We start from the raw sequence: 24,953 nt of genomic DNA, 5'->3' as shown, positions 1-24,953 counted from the left end.
TTATTTGACAATAAATAATGACATTACTTAAGAAGCTATTCATGAATCCATCAGATTACAATTATTGAGCACAAATGTTATGTCTTATTAGTTATTAACAAGCTCTTTGCTGACTCAGAGAAGATAAAGTTCTCTGTGAAGCCACTGATTGCAGCAGACATTGCAATATACTTTAAAGTATATATGGTCTTATCATATAGATTGTCCCAGTTGACATATACAAAAGCAGCTGTGGTTTAAAGGCTGGACTTGCAAAGAGCTTTAAGAACACCTAAATATACCTTCTAGAAATCAGTGACACCCTTACTGCAAATAAAGGTCTTTTATTTAAGTTTTTCTAATAAAGTCGTCACTGCTTCTGTTTTCCTTTCAGTGTGCATGCGCACCATGAATCTGTGACATTTTTCATTCTCTTGGTGTTTATGATCTGTATGAATTCACAGATTAGGTAGTATTCTGATTTTTCATTCTTTGGAAAGGAGTCAGATATTATTGTGACACTAATTTTATTAAATGAAAGACGAACCACTAGTAATTTGTGTTCAGGCAAATTGTTATGTACAGGACATGAACACTCAGGTCTCATGCTTTGCCCTACTATCTGCATCACCATACTCTTCCATCACTGCATGAAACAACCACAGAATATGTGAGATTGTGAGCTTTTTGAAGTGCATATGACATTTTCTTAATTCTCTTTTTAGAGCCTTTATTGTGCCTGGGTTACTTTTTTTGGTTTCTCTGTTCAGCAATAGAGAACTGGGTTGCTGTAGCTACTAATAAAAAGCTGTAAAAATAACACTTGAATAATCTTTGAAGAAGCCTACCGCAGAATTAGGTGCCAGATTCAAGATGGATATATTTAATACAAGAGCAGTGCTAGTCAAGATTTCTGAGTCTCATTCCAACCCAAAGAAGTTTGTTTAAAAAGAGGAATTCTGTTAATCAGATGGTCTGTTTTCCCTTCAATTTCCCCATTAATCAGTTTTCGTGGCTGACTTGCAGTTCAGTGGGTTTTAGTGTTGGTAAACAAAGTAATGAAACAAACCCTAGGCTGCTGATGTGGGTTATTTCAATATCCCTTCAGATAAGCCTTCTGATTCATCACAGAGTCTTTGTTAAATTGATAGACCTTTCAAATTCAGTGCAGTGAGCTCATCTCTGTTCATTTGAAAGGCATCATGCTTGGTTTAGTTATTTCTCATGATAATGTATGTCACTTGGTAACTTTCCTTAGCTTTTACAGATTACATGTTACCTTGTATTTACATTTGATTTGCTGGCACAATCAACATTCAGGAGTTTGTGGATTAAATATAGAGTGTGCCTGCTTGCCAGTCCAATTCCAGTGAATTAATAGCTAAGTGTGAATTACTATTACTGTGTACTAGGAAGGTTGCAAAAGATGCATAAGACTGATAAGCAGAAATTTTCACTGTATGTGATGTTTTCAGAATTTTCACCATAGGTCACTAAGCTTTTCAGGTAGATTGGGATATATATGCAGTCAAATTTTCAAAAGTTTGTGAGCAGATTTGACTATGCCTGTACTTCAATCCAGAACTTCAAATGAGCTATATATAATTCAACCAGCTCTAAATAAAATGCATGTATGTAGCGGTATGACAGTGACAGCATGTAACCTTCATTGCAGACTGACTAAAAACTCATCTTGGATGCCAGAAAAATATCTGGCTAAATAGCCTAGGGGGAAAATGGTGCATTCTGCCTTCTCTCAAGAGATGAGTTAGTTTAAAACTAGTTTCTGTCAGTTTGTGTGCTCTCAAGGGAACCATTGAAAGTGTATTAGACTTGTGCTTAGGTGGTTTTAGCCTACAGGCAAGGATCCAGCTGACATTAACTGGCAGCTGCCCAGAGAGGTGGGTATGGCTATAGAGGACTGCAGCTGCTGAGGATCAAAGCTTGTGGATGGTAAAGTATTAATGCAGCAGTTGTAACTTCAGTCATTCCCAGTTAGTGTAGCAACAGCATGGTTTTATAGGTAACTAATGCCTTGAAGGAAATAAATGTGTTGCCTTATTGCCAACATTCGAAATGGCAAGGAATGAATGAATATTTGCTGGAGCAGGAAAACAGGTGCACTACATGACATTTAGGGTATTTTTTCTGTGAAAAATGGAGTTCTGCTGAATGTTGGTAAGCTCCTGTAGAAAAGGAAATAAATGAATATACCCCAAACTGACCTAATTTGCAAGGTTGCTTATATTATATTATATTATAATTTGCTCATTTTTCAAGGTTGCTTATACCAGATCCTGTATTTCCCACAGTCCATTGGGCTGCAGAAAAGTGTTCATTGACAGTTCCTAGAACTGTACTTGCTTATAAGATCTTTTTATTATTAGGGAAAGAAAGTGTTCACATTATGCTTGATTCAGTAGTGCCAGAGACTGTGTCTGGACTGTAGAACAGATGAATTCTAAGATGCACTTCATGGTTTTAGAGAGCTGTATGGTTTGGGTTTCCTGCCCCAAAAGTTGCTTCTGGGCTTATTCTGATGTGAGTTACCACTCAGAGTTGTGTGGGAAATGCCTTAGGACCTCCCAGCTTACATCTAGCTGGTATGCCAGTGAATCTCTGTGGGGCTGTCATCTCAATACTCCTCTTTGCATCTACACACTGTGCACCATGGTATTGATATTTCTGCTTTTTGTGTTACTTCGCGTCGTCTGGGTGCTACCAGTGCTGCAACACACATGGCCAGCTGCTGCACATTTTTTTCTACACATAAATTTCTGAAAGATTGAGTTTAAAATATTAATCTACAGCCTTGTGGTAGCTTTTCTAGGTGAGTTCTTGCAGCATTCATTTAGGATATTTTCTTCCAAAGTTGCCATATTTATAGACCTGAGAGGAAAACAGGAAAATATCTTCACACAATTGTGCCCCTCCTTCCCTTCCTTTTCCTTCCTTCCTTCTTTAATATGAGACAGTGCTAGCATACCTTAGGTGCTTACGGCACATTGTTCCAAGCCTTGTATGTGATGGAATACAACCTCTGTACAAGTATCACTGTAAATTATTAAGGGCTGGCTTTTTTTTTGTGTTATGCCTTACAGCTTTGGAAGAACTTTATCATCAGAAATATGGAAAGCTTACATTAACCCTTCAAAAGTTTATTGAATACATCGTAAAGAGTAACTTCAGCTTTTGCTTCAGTGAAACGCTACATTTTTGAAAAAAAAAAAAATTCAAAAAATTAACCCCATTGACCTGCAGGGCACCATGGAGACAGAAGTGTTCATTTAGGCAATTACTGAATAATAGCTGATGAGCTCTAAGTTCTAGAGATATTATAAATCAGAGTCAGCTTAATGGAAAATTTTCTTATTTCCTGCTGTAAATCTCATCAGATTGTCTTCTGCCACCATGTTTCCTATACTGTTGGCAGATAATAATGTATTCAGTGCTTTTAAAACTAAATTGGCTCTCCATCACAAGAATGGTATACAGAGAGTAAATACAGAGAGTGCAAAATTTTTCTGTCTCTGAAAACCTCCAGTATGGTCAGTCATTTTTGAAGAGAGTTCAAATATTTGAGAAGGGAAGGATAACAGGGAGCAGGCTGTAAGGAAACCTTCAGGTTATGTCTGTCCTTCAGATCAGTCAGTGTACCCACTGATGAGTCACATCACCTCTTTCTGTTGTTGCTAATGCACAGACATACTAGGAAAATCAATGGAGGGCCCCTTTTTAAATAATACATTTTCCAGAATGTAGTTTCTGAAAGGTATCTAGAATCAATACGGGTGCCAGGACTATATGCTGAATTAGAATGCAGAATCCAGTCCAGTTTACTTTCTTTTTTCTTTCTTTTTCTTGGTTTTATTACCAATTTAGCTTCTAATCTTTTCCTCATACTTTTCCTTTGTTCCCTTTTGCCACCTTTTCTGGTGTGTTTTTAATGGTATACTGCATTTCTTTGTTGTGCCTCTTATTTTGAGGTTCCAAAAGTAAAAAATTTTCCAGTCTGAAATAAAGGTCTTAAAAATTTACTGAAAACACACACACACACACATGTAAGCGGCGAGGAGAAGCAGACAGGCCAACCCAATATGGGTGATAAGCAACTTCTAGTTTATTTGTGACACAGTTCACACATATATAGGAGTGGTATTCAGCCACTCCTTCTTGGCATAACAGTATTGGTTAGCCCCCACAGCTTCCTCCACATTCTCCTCCCAGGTCCGGTCTCTGTCCACCTGTGGGGGCCACCCCCTGCCTTGCTTGCACAGTCCTCCAGAACTCTATGGTTCTGCTCTTAGAGTCATTCTGCAACAATTCCCCCCTTTTTCTTTGTGCAAGCAAGGCATTATGGGTTCTGTTCACCTGTTTTATCACACAACTATAAACAAGTTAACAGCTACGATGATTAACCTAACAATGATACAGAAGTGCAATACTTCAAACAGCAGTGTTTGACTCAACCTGTAATGCCCGGTGAAGACAACCATCTAGTTATTCTTGGGATATTGCTCATTTACTATTGCTGGGTAAGCTGAGCCAGGGTTCTCAGCTGTGCGTGCATCAAATTAGCATAATCAGAGAGACTCATACAACACATTCCATCAAACTCTTCACATCCATGTCCCTGTTCCAACAACAAAAGGTTCTGCAGTGTTGCATGTCTCACAGAGTCAACATTAAAACAAATCAGAAATTGCCTTCGATGTAGAATTGTCTGCTTAGCAACTCAGCAACCCAGTCTGCTTAGTTGAGCCAAGGCCCCGGCTGAAGCACTTACAGTGATTTGGCATATTATGATTGGATACATGTTTTGAAGACCCTTAGTGACTAACATATAATTGGTTACACACAGGTGTGAGAACTCAACCTTGAAAGCTTGCCAACAGTCCACAGTTCTCATTAACTTGGCGAATTCCAGCCTCTTATCTTGCTTGCTTAAGCTTCTTCAGGCCTCTCATGGCCTTGCTGTATCTTTCAGGACTATTCAAAGTTTATGTACCAATTATGCATTCTCCTGTGAGAACACTGTCTCCACATCTCCCCCCCTTTTTTTTTTTTATCCAGTAACAAATCGCTACTACAGCAAGGCACACACAAATTTACACTAGCAGAGTAACTATTACAGGGTGCAGCAGCATGTTGAAGATGCTGATGGCAGTGAAGGACTAGCCAAAGAAATTTCTTACCAGTGGAATTCTCCCCCCTCTTAATTTGTTCCATCACCTGCTTTATAACACTACCATTGTATTAAAATTTTTCTAGCTTTTGCCTTAGCATTTTCTAGCAGCTACTGCAAATTTCCATACTCTAACATCTCTTTTACAAGTGACAAATCTATACAAGGTGCAGTTTCTTATTAGCAACTAGCTAGTAAATACAGGTGGTTTTATACACAAAATCACAACCTCTAATATAGCTACTTTACAAGCACACATATTCAGGATGTTACTTTTCAGTTGCCCCCAAGTGATGTTTTGCAGTTATTTGTTCTTTCTCTTCCTCCATCTCATTCTGCTTGGGGTAATCACGGTCAGCTCCTGTAGCTGAGGCTTCAGGTTTTTCCATTCGTCTGTCCAGCTCATGGCAGGGCTTCACAAACTTTGCACAGTCGCCATGGACCTGTAGGCAGGAGGGCACAAATATACCCCCTCCCCCAGGTTATCAGTTCTTCAGTTCTTGAGAAGTAGACAGGTTAAAGTTAAATGTAATACCATTACTCTCTCTCTCCCCCTTTTTTTTTTTTTTTTTTTTCGTCCCTGCAAAAGCCATCATTACTCCCACTACAGTCCCACGTACAGAACGTGGCACAAGGACCCTGTGGAGACTAAGAGCAAACCAGCTCCGAGAAGCATCATTGCAGTGCGAGGTGGCAGGCTCAACCTTAGCGGGCGTCCCCACAGAGGCTCTGCCTCCCCCACATTGTATGAGGCTTGGGCTTTTATACTGACCAAAATGCACACTCATTCCGACACAGGTGGCCAGCCTGTGCTGGAAGAAGTGGCCAGCAGTATCTACAGAGGTCTCCAAGGGTTGACAGAAACCTGGATACTTATATTTACCAACTTCTAGTACATGAGTATCACAGAGAAACTGTATGGGCTCTCCCTGTCAATTGCAAGAAAAAATCATAACATATACAGCTTAAGAGAATTTTAACACATACGTGGTCACTGTTTGCCAGGCCTCCTTAACTATTTTGAGATCAAGAGCTTCCCACTCTTTAGCCCCCTGCTGTGTAGTAAACACAGGATATGCAGAAATGCCCACTGCAGAAAATTCCCCAGTAATGATCACATATTTGGTTACCCATTGTTACAACTGAGCGTCTCCAGGGCCAGCAAGTCCGAGCAGACCGACCCGGGAGACGAAGAGTCAGGGTCTGGAAGCAGAGGACACAAATCTGGCTCGGATTCAGGGGATTCGGGGGCTGATCCTGCGCCGAACTCGGGGTCTCCGTTGCTTGCAGCTGTGTCTTTCTTATCAGATGTATCTCGTTCGGTATGTGGCCATCTGCAGACCTGGCTCCTCCGTGACTGAGTTAAATTTTTTCACTCTAGGACATAGTGAGTTGGAGAGGCTCGCGGTTCCTTTAAATCTCCTGCTCGCGCATGATCCCTATTTTTTACTGCGTGCTTCACAGTGGTGCCGCAATCGATCCGGCGCCGAGGCACCGCCCTCTTTCTTTCGGATTTCTCGACTTTTATCATACGTATACCTTCTAATATACTTTCTCTGTCCTTTTCAAAGTCCCTACTTTCGGAACTGGGGTGGTGGGGGAGCAGGGGGTTACACCTCCTCTGCGGCACCTTCTGATGGAGGGGGAGAAAAGGAAGGGGGGGGGGGGAACTCTGTGCTCCTGCAAGTTGGGGGGAACGAGTTGTAATCTTCCCCCGGTTTCAACCGACCGGGGACGTCTGTTCCTAGTTTCTCCGTTGCTACCGCGGCAGTTTTCCTTTCTGCCTTGTAACTTTTTATACAGTTCATTACTTCCCTCCGTGGTTTACCGAGTTTCTTTGCCTTTTTATAATCATTAAGCACAGAGTCAAATAGTTCATCACCAAACTTTTGCCACTCACTCTTCTCAAATATTGTATTAGGATCTGCAAAAGAAATCTCTTAGCTTTCCCTAGCCACTAGACCTGCTAGCTGCTTTAGAGTCTCAGGCTCAATTCCCCGCTTTTATAAAAAGCACTGTAAAAAGTTCAGGGCTCAGTTCCCCGCTTTTATAAAAAGCACTGTAATAAGTCCAGGGCTACCTCTCAGTCCATTTTCATGGCCAGCCTTTTCCGGATCGTCTTCTTCTGGGTCGTCCTGTAATCTCGGTCTCCGGATCGGCCTCCCGACGCAGCAGTGTCTGGTATACCCCAGCGGCGGACTTTTTCGGCTAGTCGCAGCACCCGGGTCCGTCACGCCACCGCAGCAGCATTGCCCGCGCTGCCCGGCCGCTGCCGCCGGCGCCGCTCTCTTGCCGTTCCGGGTCCCCGTCGACCGGGGCCCTGTATCCCGGGTCCCCGCTAGTCGGGGCCCTGTATCCCGGGTCCCCGTCGACCGGTGCCCTGTATCCTGGGTCCCCGTTAAACCGGGTCCCTGTATCCCGGGTCCCCGTTAAACCGGGCCCCTGTATCCCGGGTCCCCGTTAAACCGGGTCCCTGTATCCCGGGTCCCCGTTAAACCGGGTCTCTGTATCCCGTGTCCCCGTTAAACCGGGTCTCTGTATCCCGTGTCCCCGTCGGCCGGGGCCCTTTATCCGGGTCCCCGTCGACCGGGGCCCTGTATCCCGGGTCCCCGCTAGTCGGGGCCCTGTATCCCGGGTCCCCGCTAGTCGGGGCCCTATATCCCGGGTCCCCGTCGGCCGGGTCCCTTTATCCGGGTCCCCGTCGACCGGGGCCCTGTATCCCGGGTCCCCGCTAATCGGAGCCCTATAATCCGGGTCCCCAGCAACCAGGGCCCTGTAATCCGCGTCCCTGTTCGGGCGCCATTTGTAAGCGGCGAGGAGAAGCAGACAGGCCAACCCAATATGGGTGATAAGCAACTTCTAGTTTATTTGTGACGCAGTTCACACATATATAGGAGTGGTAGTACTCAGCCACTCCTTCTTGGCATAACAGTATTGGTTAGCCCCCACAGCTTCCTCCACATTCTCCTCCCAGGTCCGGTCTCTGTCCACCTGTGGGGGCCACCCCCTGCCTTGCTTGCACAGTCCTCCAGAACTCTATGGTTCTGCTCTTAGAGCCATTCTGCAACACACACACACACACACTTTCAAAGGTTTTCTGGGAAGTATTACTCCGTGTTTGCAGTCCTGTGCACTTAGTTGTTGTTCAAAGATGTCAAAGTCAGTTTTTTTCTGTGCTGTTCTAAAGTTGTCTTGGACTTTAGAACTTGTATGAGATATCAAGATATCAATTATCAGACACTTCTAGAGTGAATGCGCCTCATGTAAGAATAGAAGAAGAATTTCTGTGGGATTTTCATGGACAAACTACTTGCCACCTGAGACCCGAACAGGTAAGTTTTTCAGGTGGGAGTCTCTAAAGATCTAGTGCGTACCTGAGAGATTAAAATTTTACTCTGCACCATGTTTCTGAATTTACATCTTGTAATCTAACACCATCCTTTCATGGGTAACTTGTTTTGTTTCGCCATAAGAACTAATTGAACCTTACTGTCCTCTTCAGACTTCATTTTAAACATTATCTATATTTTAATGCTATCTTTCCTATGTTTAATCAAAACCTGTCTCAAATCAGTGAACACCTTTCTCTTATAATTGCTTGCTAAAACCACTAAAAATCTTTTGGTTTTTATTATGTATTTCAATAGGAGACAAATGAATAAATCTTTGTGGCCACTTCACCGCTTCATTCATACAATTTTTTACTAAGCTTTTGGAGATACCTCTAACACAGCACAATGTGTTGCCTTCCCAGGCAATAGCATAAGCTGTTTCCCTCAGCTTTTATCAGTTTCAGGGTTCAGTCAAGAGTGGTAGATCTGTGACAGCAGACATCCAAACAAGATCTGGTAAACAGATCTTCACTTCAAAAGCACTGATCTTCCACATCACATGCAGAAGCTTGCAGCTATAAAAAAATGGCATTTGATATAGAATACACACCTCAGAAATTTGCTTACATTTGTTACAATGAAGAATATTTCATACTGTTTTTCTGACAAGTGCATTTACTGGGACATACACCAGGCAAAACCTAAGTGGTATTATAAACAAATTGTTTTTTTCTAAAACATAGAAAGCAGATGCAACATATACGAGGCATAGCTCAAAATTTCAAAAGTGGAGCAGCATGTCTCTCACAGAGGTCACCAGAAAATCTTTTCCTAGTTGAAAACTCAGCCCAAATTTACATCATGTCAATCCACTTCTACTTAAGATAATGATACTGAAGATGGTAGCATCTTATCAGTATAAAGGTCAATCAGTAATATTTAGAATATGTGCTCTCAGGTTTCTCAGAAGGATGGAAAAGCTTTGCCTGCCACACAGCAGGACACGAAGTTGTCAGTACTATGACCCTTCAAGTAAGAGGCTTCAACCAGTTGAAACTACAATTACATGTATGGCTGGTTGCTGTAAGAGACAGCTGTCCTTGTGTACGTGAGCAATAATAAAGTAGGCAGTGCAGATGTTACCCAATTCTAACCTCCACTCATGGGGCCTCATCATGCTGGCAGAAGCAACAGGAACTTTGTTGAAATAATTCCTAGGACTTAAATAAAAAATTAAATAATTTTCAAAAGCGTTATACAGTGAGTGTAAATTTAGAGTTAAACCTAGATATTGAATGTGAGAATTAAGTTAATTAAAGAATGAAGCTAATTAAACTAAAAGAATAAATTGAAGAAAAAACAAACTTAATTTACAAACTTCAGGAAAGATCTGAAACTTAACAGTTTGACAGGGTTTAGCACAAGACACAGGGCAGAAAAGACTTTACCATCTACATGTTCCTGCCTGTATGTTTAGCAGCTGTAGACAACAGAACTTGAAATAGATGTCTGCTTTATTTTCTCTTTAAAAGTATCTAAATTACATAGCTCTCACTCTGATATAGAGAGAGTAGTAAGTGACTGACATTTCCCAAATGAGTTTTCTCATTTGCAGAACAATTCAGTTGATCCCAATCTCCAGGTTTTTTTCTTGGAAGATTGACTGCAAGATGTGAGAAGAACAAGGAACTCAGAACTGCACATGGCCATGACTTGCTTTAGATAAGTCTTCTTCAGATCTTGCAAATATACATCAGATCTTCTTTTGACTTTAAAGAAGCTAGCTGAACTATCTTTTCTCTAAATACATCAGTTATTAAAAGGTCAAGAAAATGTAGCAGTCCTAGAGGGAGAGATCAGTTAAAAATGTGTGCTGGTTAGGTAATTCAATTTTAAAAGTTGTTCATGCCAAAATAATATCCTTGAGATAATGTATTCTATAGCACCCATCAAACTGTTTTAATTCTGGAGTGGTTCTGTGAACTTTTCAAAAGGTTCTTGAAGAAAAACAAAATAAACCTTTTGAACTTAAATAAATTAAAAATCTAATGAAGAAATTAAAGAGTAAGAAACCCAATTTCTTTTACTAGGATCTTATTAATATTTTTTATGTAGACATTTTGCTAATACCAGGATATTGCTCTTTGGAATACCCCAGCCTTAATTTTTTCTTACATTCCCTCAGGAATTCCTACTATCAAGTAAGGCCTCATTTTATCAGGAAGGTTAAGCATGTTTCTATTTTGATTGTTCTGTCAGCTTCATAGATGCTCAGATTTTTGAGGAACTGGGAATCTATGATATTTGCTAAAAAAAAAAAAACAAAACAACCACCCAATCCCCAAAAACAACAGAAACAAACCCCAACCCCCAGCAAAAACAACAACAGGAAAAAAAAATAAATCAACAAAATAAACAAAAATTCCCACAACAAATCCAAACCAGTTAAATAAAAAGCCCACTCAAACCCCTAATGTAGTCTGGGTCTTTGTTTCCCTTTGTGCATAAAGCTATATTCAAGGGCTCTATTTCAACCTTGTTGAGAAAGTATTACCAATAGTTGTACAAGATTTGTATATAAATACTAAGCATTCTCTTTAATTATAAACACTGTGAAGGAAAAATAACAGGAGAGTATAAAAACAGGAAAGAAAGAATTTGATACTCTTACCATCACAAGTCTAATTTTTCCTCCATTTGGTTCACTGCTCCATAATATTTTCTTGTTTTTCTCTAAAATCTTTTTTGTGCTTTCTCAGCTGAGAATATAGATGGAAGAAATCAATGCAAAAGTAGAGTTTCTGCGCTGATATTTAGTGGGGTAAACAATCTATTCTAAACTCTTCTTAACAGACAGCACCTCTGAGATGTACTTGGCAGATGTTTCTCAATCCAGATAAAATACATCCTATTATCTTCTTTTCATGTGATAGTCACTTGGCTTCTCAAAGATTCATATCACTTCTCAATTGGAAATTTCTTATTCTATAGGGAAATGGCTTTCCTCAAAGAAGCAGGTATAGAAGAGGATCTCTAACAAAAGGCTTAGGGAATCAACTCAAAGGGAATTAATACCTTCAAGACCTGAGCGAAGAGAGTGTATCAGATTCTATCAATCAAAACCCGAGGATCTTATGTGAAGACTTATTAAAGTTCCACTTTATGTTTTATGATTCTACTTATTTCTTTGCTAGGAAAAAAAAAGTTGCTACCATGTCAGGGATACTAGGACACCTGAATCAACTGTGTGATTAAGGAATAGTTTGGATGAGATGTTAAACTGAGAAATTTTTAAGCAGGAAGAAAATATGTTATGAGTTGAACAGCTAGAATCAACCAGAAACAGCATTTGAAGTGTAGGTGAAACGTGTTTCTAGTGGCACATTTACTAATACAACAGCAACCAGACTGCCAAAGAAGTTGTTTGTCTGCCAGTGTTCTTTCTTGCACTGTATTTTAGAATCATAGAATGGTTAGAGTTGGAAAGGACTTTAAGAGTTGGAAAGTTCCAAACCCCCTGCTGTGGGCAGGGATGCCTCATACTAGACCATGTCTTCCAAGGCTTTGTCCAACCTGGCCTTGAACACTGACAGGGATTTACCACTTCTTTGGGCAGCCTGTTCCAGTACCTCACCACCCTCACAGTAAAGAACTTCCTTATGTCTAATCTGAGCTCCTCCTGTTTAAGTTTAAACCCATTACCCCTTGTCCTATTGCCACAGTCCCTGACGAAGAATCTGATCTCCAACAGAAGTATTTTCTATACATCTTTACTTTAAGAAGTCCAAACTTATAAGCGACAGAAATAATATTTATTTAATTCACATGATCTACTTCTAAGTTTCTAAATCAACTCTCACTCCAAAGAGTATGTGAGCATTTCACTAGTTGTATGGCTTTCAGAGGGACTTTATGTCCAAGGCGAAGCAGATGTTTATGTGACTTTTTGAAAACTGCTTTTTTTTTTTCCAGAACCATTTGCTACTGTATCTGCATCAAGTTACCTACTGGTTATAAATCTTGCTAATGTGCAAATGCAGTCCTAGTTGATGTAAAATGGATTATAGATGTCTATCTTAGATATCTAATACAGAAAGCTTGTCCTTGGGGAACTCAGACAAGCATAAAGTCATTTTAATAGCCTTCTATCATCTTTTAGAGATGAAAACTTTAAGAGCATTCTCAGGCAAAAAGGACCTGAAGCATTCAAGAAACTCTTTAGAACCAAGATTAGGAATGACAGGTTATTCTCACAATCATCTGTCAGCTCTCTAGGGGATATTCTGTCTTTTGCTTTTCATATTCATGAAGTTAAAAACTGTAAATAGAAAACTGAGAATGAGCTTTCTATCCTTGGGCTGTGTAAATCAGAGCTCCAGTTTACTATCCTTTTCCAAAAACAACAGAGGTTTTGAATTTAACTCCATAATTAAAATTAGGGCACTGCTCATTATGGCTTGTATCCAATACAAGCATATTCATCCAAAACCTTGGCTAGTCTTGGAGTGCTACATATATCAGAAATTTAACTCAACCTAGAACTCTTGATACATTATGGATTACCAAAATATTAAACTATATCCACTACAATTTATTCAGTCTTTTAACCTCTGTGTCAAAACAAGTACATGCCTCTTGAGGAAGTTCATCAAGCTGTGCAAATCATGAAGATTTTTATATTTTAATATTAAACCACTCATTTCAGAAAATGGAACACCTGTTATTTTATATGTGCAAAACTTCAGAAACAATTACCTTTCAGGAGTGGACACTGCTTTTGATTGAGGCTGTCAGAATTACCTGCATAGCCCTCTTGCTATAATAGATGCAATATTCATACCCTAATTTCCATAAAAAAGGTTTTACAGAGTAACTGTACTGGGATTTATTAGATTTTCCTGCAAAGCATTATAATTATCTCATACATCAACCATAACCGGTGCTTATTATAAATGCCAGTTGCAATAATTTCAAGATTTTGTTGATGTTCTAAGAACATTGGAGTTATACTTCAATTTACCAAGAAAAAACAAAACAAAACAAAAAAGCCAAGCTCATATGATTACATACTGTATTTTCATTGTACTAAATTAATGATAAACTTCAAACTTTTCATAATTTTAAGGTTTGCTGTTGCAAAAAGTATTACATAAATTAGATGTATTAACATGAAAGAAAGCTTGGGGGAGGTGGTGTGGTGTTACCACTCACTGTTGTTATTTTGGAACTGTTTGTGTAGTACAACATCGAGTTTGGAAAAAATATAAAGCAGAAATATCTGAATTTTCCCACTAATATTTAGACCGAGAGGAAAATGTATACACAGTACTTATTCTAAGCAAGAGTTTGGATTAAATGTGCTCCTTGGGTCCCTTCCAAACTGAATTATCCTATGACCTGTTTACTATTCAGTCTCTTCAGGATTACACAAAAAACTCAGCTCTAAGAGCCTAGTGCAGTAAACATCCTTGTGGTTTTAAAAAAAAAAAAAAAGTAGATGCAGTTGTACCACCCAGCAGTTTGACAAATAGCTGAATATTTAAAAATCAAACAAGAAGAATTGGCTAGTCTCTGTATAAAAATTTACATATTGCTTTCTTCTATAGAATATCTTGACATTTAAATATATTTTTTCTGTTAAGGAGGGAGCTGAAAGTCCTACAGGTTTGGAATACTGAGTTTGGTAATGGAGCAATCAGAAATTCTTTATGTCCTCATATGTCATGTTAAATCTATGGAAGCTGTCTTATACCTTTTAATGATTTATATAATGACTTTTTACATGCATGCTATAAACTGTTTACATGCTCATAGCCTTACCCATGCTTTAGTTATTTGGCTATAGAGGGTGATCATATTAATGGCTTAAGATGAATGTATGACCTTACTGTGATATTATGTGAATATTTTTGCTCCACATATACAGTTTCTTTCTAACTATGGAGCACAAAAAAATAATTTCATTCTGAGAGATGCTGGGCTGCAGTTTGGGAGGACTTGAGCACTTCAGTTGCAGTTGGCTTTCCCTTTGGAACATCGTTGTCTTCCCTTTTACTTGCTGCACCTTCTACTCACAACACATGTAATGTCAGTACATTTTGATATCAAATAAGAATGAGACTGAGACACCTTCTGAAGTATTTCTATCAGTGGATGTTTCCCTTTCAGAAACTGGATTGTTTTTCTTAGTTTTGGAGCATTCTTCCTGTATATCACAAATGTTCTTCACTCTGCAGGTGGTTGAAACATTGGCACAGGTTGCCCAGAGAATCTGTGGCTACACCACCCCTGAAAGTGTTCAAGACCAGGTTGAATGGGGCCTTCATCAACCTGTTCTAGTAAAAGGTAAACCTGCCCATGGCAGGGGGAGTGGAACGAGATGATCTTTAAGGTCCCTTCCAGCCCAAATCATTCTATGATTCACAAAGCTTCTAATAACTGTAGTTCTTTTTTTTGGCTGATATACTGCGTTTTTGCTTTTTGGGTGAAGGTTTTGAGTCCAGAATGATTTCATTACAGTTTGGATAATTTTTCTTATCAGTAATATGGAAATCATACTTTGACTGCTTTGATATATGCTGCTGTCTCAGCATCCATTCCAAGTGCTTGTGAGGGTCTTGCATGTTGCCTGGCTAGCTCAGCAGAATGATGATTTTTCCTGCAAAGCCTTACTTCATAATATGCTTTGTTCTTAGTTTTGTTTCTTCTTTGGCAAGTTCTTTCTATGAAATGAAAACTTTTTAACAGTGGTCTCTGTTGAAGCATGATCACCTTCTAGTCAAATATTTTCTCATAACTGGAGCTACTCTTCAGAGTTTGCAAGTGTGAACACCACTTCAAGACTAAAATGTCAGTCTTGTCATTTATCTGTTCCACTAAAGATATTGCTTACAGAAAAGCTAATAGCTCCCAAAATGAGCTGAGGGAAGTTTAGCCCCGTATATTTAGGGCTTTTTTTTTTTTTTTTCAAATCATGCATTTTCATTTTGGTCAAGACAGAGACATTTGCAAATATTCTCTTTCTGGAACGCAAAAGTGCTTGAAGGTATTGGAAAAAAAGAGCCAATACATTCAAGTATCTGAGCTAAAACAAAGATGTAAACCAGCATCTTATGTAGCTCACCCTTCAGAACACTGCTCTGAGTATTTGGCCTCTTACTGAGATCTTTTCACAGAAAGTCCATGCTGCCTCAATTGCAGGTAGATACTGAGAAGTTAGATAGGGCCATAAACAAAAAACTCTTGACTGTGACAGTGACTGAGCATTGGACTAGGTTGCCCAAAGCAAGCCTTGATTTCCCTGATCTAGCACTGACATGGGGCCTACTTGAAGCAGGAGTTGAACTACAAGACCTCTAGATGTCCTTTCAAATTTTTATTTTGCTTGATTGTATGTTGTTCCATTTGACATACCTATGACTTATAGGTTAACAGAGAATTCTAAGAAATCTCAAATTTAGTCAAATAAATAATTTATGCTATTCACCTCACTGGATCTGGGTGACGCCAGGTCTTTGGGTAACTGGGTATTCATCAGTTAGACTTTCTTATGTTCCCTCCCCAAGATACTCACATCTTGGATATTCTTGTTAGTCTTATGTCATGAGATAAATATGTTTTTCCAAAAATGTTCAGGAGGAAACAGTGGTGGCAATCTCAGATACAAAGAAACATTCTGCTGAAATTCACACTAGTGTTTCCATAAGTAGAAAGATGGAGGGGAGAATAAGGTTATAACCTAACTTGTGCTTCAACAAAGCAATTTATAAATACTCCATTTCTATGAGGAAAGAATTGAGAGTTTTAGAAAGTCTCAGAGGTAATTAGCCAGCCAGTTTCTGGCACTTGATTGATTGCATTCTGAAAAACATTAAGGCCCCCAGAACTGCAACAAAGTTAAAAGCTTAGGTCTAGACATGAGGTCGTCATTCTTCATTATCACCTTATGTGAAGAAATAAAAAAGTGATGCACTCATGATTGAAACCAAAACTCTTATTGATATAGCTCTCCACCATAAACCCCCTTTTTCCCCCTTATCAGCTATGTAACAAATTATGCTATTTACCAGATGGCTATTACAGGTGTTTTATAACAGGTTCCTTACTCCAGTCTGAAGACAAGTAAATTGAGCGAATACAGAATATGAGCTTAATACACACTTGTTTGCAGAAACAGAGCTGATATATCATTATAAATTGTATGCTACCTCTGTGTCAAATACTCATGGGTTATGAGAGATCTAGATACAAACCTGATATACAATTATTTATGTTACCCAGTGCTGTGATCTCACTGTATCTCGCAAAAAGAACAATTTCTGCAATGAAACCTTCCAAGGCTACTAAACATTGGAGAAAGTATTAGCAATGATTCATTAGATAACCTCCAATTTAGTGCTGCATCTATGACCCTGATGGATGTTAGTTACTTCTGCCTTATGAAAAGCTTTTATTGCATTTCAGGTAGATGAAAAATATCACCTTTCAGTCATTTTTAAAGTAACATATTTCACAAATCTTGGAGGACTGTAAAAGTGAGTGTGAATACTATGTTAATAGGAGTTAAGAGTTACTTGGTGAACAACATAAAAGTCTATCCTAACTCTATCTGCGGAGTACTGTGTACAATTCTGGTGTCCTCAACCTAAAAAGGACAAGGAACTGTTGGAACAAGTCCAGAGAAGGGCCATGAGGATGACGAGGGGACTGGAGCACCTCCCGTATGAAGACAGGCTGAGAAAGTTGGGGCTGTTCAGCCTGGAGAGGAGAAGGCTATGTGGAGACCTCGTAGCAGCCTTCCAGTATTTGAAGGGGGCCTATAGGGATGCTGGGGAGGGACTCTTCATTAGGGTCTGTAGTGACAGGACAAGGGGTAATGGGTTAAAACTTAAACAGGGGAAGTTTAGCTTGGATATAAGGAAGAAATTGTTTCCTGTTAGGGTGGTGAGGCACTGGAATGGGTTGCCCAGGGAAGCTGTGAATGCTCCATCCCTGGCAGTGTTCAGGGCCAGGTTGGGCAGAGCCTTGGGTGACATGGTTTAGTGTGAGGTGTCCCTGCCCATGGCAGGGGGGTTGGAGCTAGATAATCTTAAGGCCCTTTCCAACCCTAACTATTCTATGATTCTATTTGAATCTGAGCCACAAACTCACCTCGACTTTAATTTTCTTAGCTATCTGTGTAATCTGGTAGATCCCCCCTTCACTTGAGACTTTTTCTCCCCATTTTTCTTCTAGTCCTTTCTAGCACACCTTAGTAAGCGAGTGTTAAAAGCTTTACTAATTTAAATAATGAGGTGCAGTATTTATAGTTATTTACTCTTTGTAATGTAAGAGGTTCAGAAAAGTCTTTGTACACAGTGATTTAAAAAAAAAAAACACACAAAAAACAACCCCCAAACTGTCCATTATTCTAGTATAAATTAACCTGTGCTTTGATAACTTTTCTGTTAAGAAATGTAAATATAAATAATATACCTATAACATAACTATATCTTATAACTAATAACTATAACCATAACTTATAATTATAAAACTATAGTTGTGCCTTCAATGCTGAGGATATTGCTAAAAGTATCAAAAATTAAACCCTTCCAGCGGAAGGTTTTCTTACAACAGAGTACTGTAATTAATGCATATCTTACAGTGATCATTCTTTTCTTGGCTATACCTTTTTTGTTTGTTCATCTTGGGTGGAGATGTCTGCCCTTTGCTTTGAAAATTGCAGAAAACACATGTGTTAGATCATGACATTTAAGGTAATTACAGATTATTTGAAACCTGCCATTTTCACAAAAACTTCTTTCCCTGCTGCATCTCAAGGTAGAGTACAGAAGATGGAGCACTTTTTATGAGGAGTTTTAATACATCTCTAGGCTATTCAAGTTTCACACCAACATCAGTACTACTCTCCTGTTGTTTTTTTGTTTGGCGTGGGGTGACTTTCAGGTGCAAAACTCATCAGTTTTATGTCTAGTCAAATCAGGCATTCAGCATTATTTTCCTTCTTTACTTGAGTATATAATGCTGAGTGGCAGAAAGTACATTTTCAAGTTTATATTTAAGAATATTACAATGCAATCTACATTTCTGAGTATCATGTATAATTCAAAGATCAGCTCTATGAATTAATAAGATGTTCATGAAGATACGAGGTTATTGCTGTGCTAATCATAATAGCTGTTTGTTGCACTGCATGTAAGTAAGGTACTTGAGGAGTCAGTCTCTGTAATATGCAGAGATCCCAGTGGAACAATTTTGAGACTAAGATTGGATAAGCATTCATGAGAAATATGTTGGGAAAATTGCTATTGCATTCAATCAAGAGGAAAAACTCGTTGACTTCTTGTACTTCCTTCAAGCCCGACATTTTACCATCAAAATTAGTAACAGGATTGAAATCTAGCTAAAGGTTGTTTTTCTCCAGCTTTGTTGATTTACACACAAAGTTTAGTTATAAAAAAAAAACAAACAAAAAACAACAAACAAAACCAAACAGTTTATAATGGCATCTGGCTTTCAAAATGATGCATGAAAACCCACAAGAAAAACTCTTTAATTGCATCTACTATTTAAAGTATAAATGAAAGATAGTGCCTTTCTTGGTGGCTGTTCTTCCAAAAAAAAGAGAAGCATTCCTTCGAGGACTTATGAGAGTGTTTCTGTTCACCTCTTTAAGTATGGCTTTGGAAAACTAGGTTATCTCCGAATGTCAGACTTCATCATTTAGTGTGATATGACATTCTACAATTTGTTCACTATATTGACATTAAAACAATAGCACTGTGAAATATCTGAAGAGTACTGCTTTCTAATTGTTTTGTCTCAGATTATCTCAGTGTTGAACATGAATTTTACTGTGGCTATCTTACATAGTCACATAAGTTATGTACATACCCATGAGAGTCAGAGATAAGGTAATGATAAAATATCCTATGTATCTTCCACCAACACAGAACTAATCTTTCACACATTTAAAACATTCCAGCTTCTAATTTAAATCCTGCTGTTAAACAAAATCTCACAACACAGCAATATGTCAACATATGACAACAGTCTCTGCAATATGGTATAGAAATACAGTTTTTACCGGCTCTGAGAAATATATAGTGGTAGATGTGTACATGATTAGACTATTAAAAAACCAAAATGCAGTATTTAAATGTAGCATTTTATCCTTATAGAGACTTCATTATTTCTTAAGGGTGTCATTTTCAGTTGTTTCTTTGTTGAATATGTACCCCCAAAAAAACCAACAAAACGCAACACAAATCAACCACAATATATTGGCTAGCAATAGATTTAGCTCATCTCATATATAAATAACACTTCTACCTTAATGTTAGTCTGCTTGTCAAATCATAGAAGAAAAATAGCTACATGGGATTTTGATTATATATAGTAAAAAAAAATAAATTACAGAGATGTGAGAACAATAAGCGTCAAATCTCATGCTCTGTTAAAGCCTGCTTCCAGCAATACTTTAAAGTCCATCTAAAGCCTGGTCTAATGGATGCTCTGCCCAGGTAGCTTCTGTCTGTAAATTTTAACAAAGAAATTGAACAAGACATGTCCAATGCCTCACACGTATTTTAGTGCCAGCCTGGGGCCTGCATATAATTTATTGCAGGGAAGGGCATCTAAAAAGGATGAGATTCTCTTTCATGCTCAAGGTCTATTCAAAGGCATATGTATATTTGTATTTACTAATAGGCACCTTAGATCTGAGAATAATAGGCAAAGAACATTGGTTTGTCAAACTGTTTCAAGAGGAAAAAAAATAAAGGCTGGAGAATGGTAACCCTGTGATCATTTTACAGGTTTGTAGTACCTCTTTCCCTTTTAAAAGAAACCTTCAACTTCCAGTTCTCTAATTCAATCACAGTGTTACTCTTACAGATTTCTCCATGGATTGCAGGGTAATGGTGGGAGAGAAAGGAGCCTCAGAAATCTGACACAGTTTTCCAGCCACTGATCAGGCTGCTTCTCACTGCAACTGGAGCAGTTTAGCATCCTCTGATTCTGGCCCTGGGCATGACTGCACAAAACATAAAAAAAATCAGAGTTATACTCACCTCTCCTCTGCTGACAGAAGCCATGACCTACCAGGGCACTAAAGCTGTTTTGAGGCTACAATTTGGCTTAAATCCAAATTGTGCTTATCGGCAAGATTAGCTGATTGGTCTCACCCTGTGTAATTATGCAAACTTTCTATCCCCTCTCCCCCCACCCCTTTCTTTCATTATGCAATTTTATTTTTGAAGAGCTTTCCTACAGGTGACACCTGCTGTGTTAGAACCTGAAGATAATACACCTTTACAGTTCTGACTATACTGTTGCAGTAATATATGTAAGCAGTTGTTAAAACTGTTCTCTGAAAGGTCTGCAGAAATTTGGATACGTAGAAGCACAAGACAATTTCACCAAGGTCACAGCAAGAGGCTTTAAAAGGCCTTGATCAGGAACGCTGATGCACAAGAGTTTAACTCGATGAGAATGACATCTCATTATACCATAATTCAATGACTTCTTCAGCAATAATGCTGTGTTAGAAGATGGTATGACAAATCAGAAAGCTGACTACAAAGGGTCTTCAGGGAGAAACGTCATTATAGACTGTGATAGTGACAGGCAATTCTTTTAAAATTATAATGCAATTTGTTGTAAAACATTTTCAAGACACAGACATTTACTCAGTTTTATTAAGGCAGATTCCAATAGCTTCAGGAGGCCTTTACAGTCTCATTGGGATTATATTCAATGTTCCTGAAATGTACCTACAGCGTAAGGCAATAGGGCTGCTAAACTGTGATTCTGTGGGTTGTTGGGGATTTTTTTATTTTTTTTTTTTTAACTTTTGCTTAACCATGTCATAAATGTTACGGGTTAAAATTGTGCATAAGCAAATTCAATTTGATCAGCTTTGAAAGAAGCTTAGAAGGTAAAGAGCAAAGACAGGAGGAAAAGAGTTTAGCTCTTCCAGCAGAGTGGTAAAATTGAGATTTGCTAGGGAGGACATTTATAGAAATTGCATTTAATCTGTAATTCAAAAGATAGCTAAAAATAAAAGACAAAAATTGATTGATAATTGGGGGACAAATAAGAACACTTTTGCAGAAGGAATATAGTTTTTTTTGTGAAAGGAGAAATTCACAATTTCTAGTAAAAATTTATTGCCTTGACTCAGGTGGTAATACTCTCAATGGAGCTCATAATGAAAGTAAGAAGTTTACAAAACCTATGACTATAGGACTCATTCAATTTAATGTCCTTATATTCTTTCATTTTTTTTCTCCCAATAGATCATCGACAAAACATTCAAGACGGTTTCAATGTAAGACTACTGCTTTTTAAAAATGCCACATTTAGTGAAGTACCCTGGTTTCTTTGTGTATACTGCCTATTGAAAAAAATGAAAGAAATCCCATATTTGATCAAGTAAAGTTTCTGTCACTGAGGACTCCTAATTTAGGTATATACTGTGGAACACTTTCCTTCCTACTCACGAATACATGCCCATTTAAAAAAATTAACAATAAGGCATTGACTTCTTTCTCACTTTCCTCCATTTCACATTATTTTATTATTACATATTTCATATTATGCCTGGTCTTTTCTGGCAGATTCAGTCAGAGTATTTTTTGCTCACAAAAGTGCAAGTAGTTGAATCACGTAGATAAAACATCCAGAGAATATTTTTGTTAAAAATGTTAGACAACCTATTCCTAACATGCAAAATTTGAGCTGAAAGCATGTTGAAATCGGACTTGAAATAGTTGTCAGTAAGAAAGGTCCGAAACAATTAATGCAAAGCTTAATTTTATTTAACAGTATATTACCTAGAGAAGCTATTATTCCTAATTGTTTTATTATCTGTTACACACTACTTGTGCTTGATTCTTCTAGCACAAAATCTGAGGTGAGATTATAATTGATTGAATTTTAAATGTCAACTGACTGAATGAAGAAAACACCTCCTGAATAAGAACAAATATTGATCAAAAATTTCTTCCAAAAAGGAGAGCTTAGTGCTTATTTTTTATTTTCATTTAAAATATCTGAAGGGGGCCTACAAGGATGCTGGAGCCAGACTCTTCATCAGGGACTGTAGTGATAGGACAAGGTATAATGGGTACAAACTAAAACGGGGGACATTCAGGTTAGAGATAAGGAAGAAGTTCTTTACTGTGAGGGTAGTGAGGTGCTGGTACAGGTTCCCCAAGGAAGTGGTAAATGCCCCATCCCTGACAGTGTTCAAGGCCGGGCTGGACAGAATATTGAGCGACATGACCTAGTGCGAGGCATCCCTGCCCATGGCAGGGAAGTTGGAACTAGATGATCTTAAGGTCCTTTCCAACTCTAACCATTCTATGATTCTATGAAAATTAAGTGTCTAAGAGAAAATATTTGAAAAATAAACTATTGGGAAGACATTAGCAAATTATGAGGATGAAACCAGTGGGGTGTAATGTTCTATCAATACCAATTCCCTAATCCTGACTCAACATCTTTAATGAGTCAGCATACAAAGGCAAACAGCAAGCTGATTTAATGCCTATCAAAGCCAACAGAAATTATGGGGAGAAAGCGATAGCAAAATACCAGGAAAGACTGTATATACAATACTACAGTACAATTTAGAGATATTCAAGTCTGCTTCAAGCTACCCAGGCAGTGGTGGTAGCAATCTGGAGTTCAGTTCAGCCAAAGCTCTTCTACTTTTGCAGGAGATTTTGTAGTTTGATCTGAACAGCCCTGCTTGGACATTCATGTCCTTATCTTGTCCTCACAGCCATGATGGCAGCAATAGCTGAGCTCTGGTGTAGGCTTCTGTGGGATAAGGCCCTCCATTTCACATTTGGATAGTGTCTAGGCTTCCAGAGAAGGAAAAATTGCTAGCAAGCAATTCAAAGGACTGATGACTGTCTTCAAGGATAAGTGGATGGACAATGAAATTAGGCATTGGTCAGAAGAATAGCAAAGATTTTAAAAGTTTTCGTCCCTCTCCGATGTGTACCTATTCACAGCTGCACAAAATCTTTTTAATAATTTATTATATAATTTCTCTTTGGAATGAAGAGTGATGAATCAACTGTTCTGGTAAAACATGTTGTCTCCGTTATGTCACAGACTGAATTACCAAGAATTAATGTTTATTAAACAGCCTCCCCTCCGCCCAAAACAAAACAAACAAAAAACCCCAAAACCCAAACCAAACCCCAACACATCAGTATGAGAAAATAATATGATAATATCATTTTGTAGCTCTAGACAAAATCTGTTAAAATTTAGACATTCTCTATCATAGCCTTTTAGCTTGCAAGAAATATTTCAAAGGAAATTGTAGTTATATGCATAATATGAGTGCATTTATTTCATGGTAATAAAAGCATGATTCAAATGGAAAACAAATGTGAGAGACGATTTAAAAAAAAATATTTTGCCTCAAGGACTAAGATCTAAAAAGGCTGGAAAAAGCAGGGTATTGTAGATTTCAGCACCCTTGTCCTTTTCAACAGACTGTAAATATTGGATGCTATTCAAGAATATTGAATTTATAACACATAGGAGTATAATCTATCATGCAATCAAATATTACTGCATTTTTCAGTATAATTATAAACTTGAAACCAAGAATGTATTGAGATGTACTGTGTACAGCTCTGGTGTCCTCAACATGAGAAGGACATGGAGCTCTTGGAGCAATTCCAGAGGAGGGCCACGAGGATGACAAGCGGGCTGGAGCATCCCTTGTATGAAGACAGGCTGAGAAAGTTGGGGCTGTTCATGGCAGGGGGGTTGGAACTAAATGATCTTAAGTTCCTTTCCAACCCTATTTATTCTATGATCCTATGTCTGAACCAACTGGAGTCACTGACTGATCTTATCAGTGCAACATCTTTTAAAAATTATAATTTCTAATTAAAAAAATATTGTAGCTTGCTAGGTGATTTCCAGTATGACTGAAGATTTAGAAATCTTCTCCTTTTATTAGCATAAAGATATTTTTTTCTTACATTTTTTTTTCTGAGGTTCCTAACCTCTCCATCCCCAACTCTCGCACTTGTTGGAATGATGTTGATGAGAGAAGAGGCATAGACCAAGAAGGAAAGGGAAAGGAAGCCATTCTCAAAGAACACGGAAAGTTAAAATGGAAAGTGTATTTTTGAGGATTTGAAATTCCTTTTCCTAAATTCTGAATTGAGAGCAGGAAAGTTTTTAGCATGCTTGGTACAGAATACAATACCAAATACTCCAGCTTTTCAAAGAATAGTTTATTTTAGGCAAGGGATTGTGTGCTTCTCATTAAGCTGCATAACCCATTACTTGGTCTCTGCATTGATTAACACTATGTTGGCATCCATTAATAATTTCTGAAATCTTTTAAAAGTATTTGAGATGAATATGTGAATTACACTAGAAAATAATCTGAAATGTCATGAAATAGTGCAGATTTTATA

At 38.3% G+C, this 24,953-nt stretch overlaps 1 protein-coding gene across 1 annotated transcript in view; it reads left to right on the top strand.

Moving 5' to 3' along the window:
* Positions 1-24,953, top strand: part of BCHE (butyrylcholinesterase) — a 320,419-nt gene that overhangs the window by 138,096 nt on the left and 157,370 nt on the right. The gene's annotated exons all lie outside the window — the stretch shown is intronic.

The sequence above is a fragment of the Pezoporus occidentalis genome, unplaced genomic scaffold (assembly GCF_034315485.1).
Source record: "Pezoporus occidentalis ecotype Australia unplaced genomic scaffold, CSIRO_AGI_Poc_V1 ctg8, whole genome shotgun sequence".
NCBI lineage: Eukaryota > Metazoa > Chordata > Aves > Psittaciformes > Psittacidae > Pezoporus > Pezoporus occidentalis.
This window is presented reverse-complemented; position numbering and strand designations above follow the sequence as displayed.